Source organism: Myotis davidii, unplaced genomic scaffold (assembly GCF_000327345.1).
Source record: "Myotis davidii unplaced genomic scaffold, ASM32734v1 scaffold616, whole genome shotgun sequence".
NCBI lineage: Eukaryota > Metazoa > Chordata > Mammalia > Chiroptera > Vespertilionidae > Myotis > Myotis davidii.
The window spans coordinates 4,897,634-4,900,714 of NW_006291965.1; positions in this window are offsets into that span (position 1 = coordinate 4,897,634).

Genomic DNA, 3,081 nt, shown 5'->3' on the forward strand with positions numbered 1-3,081 from the left:
GAAGTCTGTTTCCAGGCTGGCCAGTGACTGAAGCTCCCAGCCTCTCCTTTTATTCTTTTTTTTTAATTCTGGGGTTTGTTTAGCTTCTATAATTGAAACTTTGTTGCTTTTGGAGCTGTTGCTTCCGGAGCTCAGAGCCGGGCTGCGGCAGGCAGGGAACCTTGGCTTCCTCCATCACTGGAACAAGTAAGCCTCATGTTCGCTTCAGCTGCGTGGCTGCCGGCTGCCATCTTTGTTGGCAATTAATTTGCATATCTCATTGATTAGCCAATGGGAAGCGTTGCAGAGGTACAGTTAATTACCTTTTTGTCTTTTATTAGATAGGATACTCACCATAGTGAATTTTTTATTTCAGTTGTACTTTTCAACTCTTATATATAGTTTCCATTTGTCTTGATATTTGCTATCTTATTACTCGTTAGTGCCATTTTTTGAATCCTTTGAACATATTTTCTTTTCACTCTTTGACATATTTACACTGTTTATAATTTTAAGGTCTTTTCTGCTAAATGCAGTGCCTGAGTCCACTTGGTCTGTTTCTATTGATTACTTTTTTTTCTTGGTATGTATCACTACTTCCAGTTTCTTTGTATCCCTAGCAATTTTTGGTTGAGAACTGAACACTATACCGTAGTTACTCTGGGTTATGTATTGCTTTTATGAAGATTATTGGTTTTGGGGGGTTTTTTGGTTTTACCATATAGTTACCTTGCTTGGACTCAAATTTTTAAAAATCTGACTTTTCAGATTGTACAACATCTTATTTTGTTCAGTTTCTAGCTGCTGCTTTTTAACTTGGCCCTCTGGTTATTTCCCCTATGCCTGCATATCTTAGCTTTCAGTAAAAAGTTTGCTAAAATTTTGAGGCTCATCATCCATATAGTTCCCTTGCTCTGTGGTTCCCCACAAAATTTTAGTTGCTCCTTCAGAAGCAAGTTATTTCCCCTGACATCATAAGCCAGAAGCCTTCCACTTTTTGTCCCTTGAATTGTACGTAGGTAGGGAATATACTCCAAGGCATCGGAAATTCACAGATCTCATGAGGAGCAAGGTGTCTTTCACATGTATACCATCTTCTAGTTTCTATGTGCCTTTGTTGTAAGCTTCCTGGGGTCTCCTGTGTACATGCCTAGATTAACAGGCAGAGATTTGGGAAGATTTTATACTCAGACTTTTGATATCAGCCTTTCTGATTCTCTCACTTTAAAAATTGCTCCTTAAATTTCCAGCTGCTCTGACGATCTGAGCTCTGTTGTCTGCCCTTTGAGCTAACAAGACTGTGATTTTCTGTTGCCAGAGCTAGAATGGGAGTTTGGAGATATTGTTAGATAACAAAGCCAGATAATCACAGTTTTCACAGTAATCAAAAGTGTTGTACTGAATAAAGACAGACATACTAATATATAAACCAATAGAATAGCAAGATAAGCTCAGAAAAAGAACCCTTGCATATATGGGCAAATGATTTCAACAAGGGTTCTAAGACCATTCAATGGAGAAAGCAAATGGTGCTGGGAAAACTGGATATCCACATGCAAAAGAATGAAGTTTGTCTCCTACCTTACACCACAGACAAAAATTAACACAAAGTGGATAAAAAAAACAACAACCACTAAACATAAGGGCTAAAACTATAAAACTCTTGAAAGAAAACAGCCTGAAAGTTTCATGACATTAGATTTGGCAATGATTTCTTGGCTATGACACCAAAAGCACAAGTAACAAAAGAAAAAATAAGTTAGATTACATTAAAATTGAAGACTTCTTTCATCAAATGACACAATCAGCAGAGTTAAAAGGAAATTCATGGAATGGGAGAAAATATTCGCAAATCATATATCTGATACTATCCAGAATACAGAACTTTCACAATCCAACACCATCAAAACCATCAACCCCCCAAAATATCCAATTAAAAATGGATCAAGTACTTGAATAGATATTTTTCCCCAAAGAAAATACTCAACATCACTAATCATTAGGATAATGCAAATCAAAACCACAGCCATTAGAATGGCTACATTTAGAACAACAGAAAATAAGTGTTGACAAGGATATAGAGAAATTGGAATTCATGTGCACTCTTAGTGGGAATATAAAATCATGCAGTTACTATAGAAAGTTGCCTGGTAGTTCCTCAAAAAATTAAAAATAGAATGATCCATCAATTATTTTTTTTGAGTATATAGCCCAAAGAATTGAAAGCAGGGTTTTGAATAGATCCTATATAATAAAAGCATATTATACAAATTGTCCCCTTGACCAGGAGGTGTCCAGGAGTTCAGCCAGGAGGCGGGGCCTGGCCTACAGTGGCAGTGGCGGCGGCAAGTGACCAGGGAAAGGGAGGGAGGCCCTGGTGGCAGCAGGTGGCCGGGGGAAGGGAGGGAGTACCCAGCCAGCAGCTGGAAGCCCCTAGGGACCCTACCAGTGCTTGAATTTCGTGCACTGGCCTCTAGTGTTTGTATATTCCTGGTGATAGCAGCATTACTCCAAATAGCTAAAGATAGAAGCAATCAAATGTCCATCAACTGATGAATGGATAAACAAAATGTTATTACATGCAATGGACTATGATTCAGCCTTAAAAAGGAAGAAATTTCTAATATGTGCTACAAAGTTTAGAAACATATGCTTGGCCCTTTGTGGCTCAGTTGCTGGTGGGTTTGATTCTTGGTTGGAGCACATATGGGAAGCAACCAATTGATGTTTCTCTCTTTCCCCCTCTCCCTTCCCATCTCTCTTAAAAAAAATTAAAAAATAAAATAAATAGAACATATACTAAGTGATATAAATCAGTCATAAAAAGTAAAATACTGTATTGATTCACTTGTGAGATATCTAAATAGTTAAATTCATAGAAACGACAGTAAAATGGTGGTTGCCAAAGACTGGAGAGAGAGGGCAAATGGGAATTATTGTTTATTGGTATACTAGAGGCCCAGTGCATGAAATTCGTGCACAGGGGCGCGGGGGGGTATCCCCTCAGTGAAGCCTGTACCCTCTCTAATCTGGGATCCCTTGGGGGATGTCTGACTGCCAATTTAGGCCTGCCTGCCTGATTGCCCCTAACTGCCCCCTCCA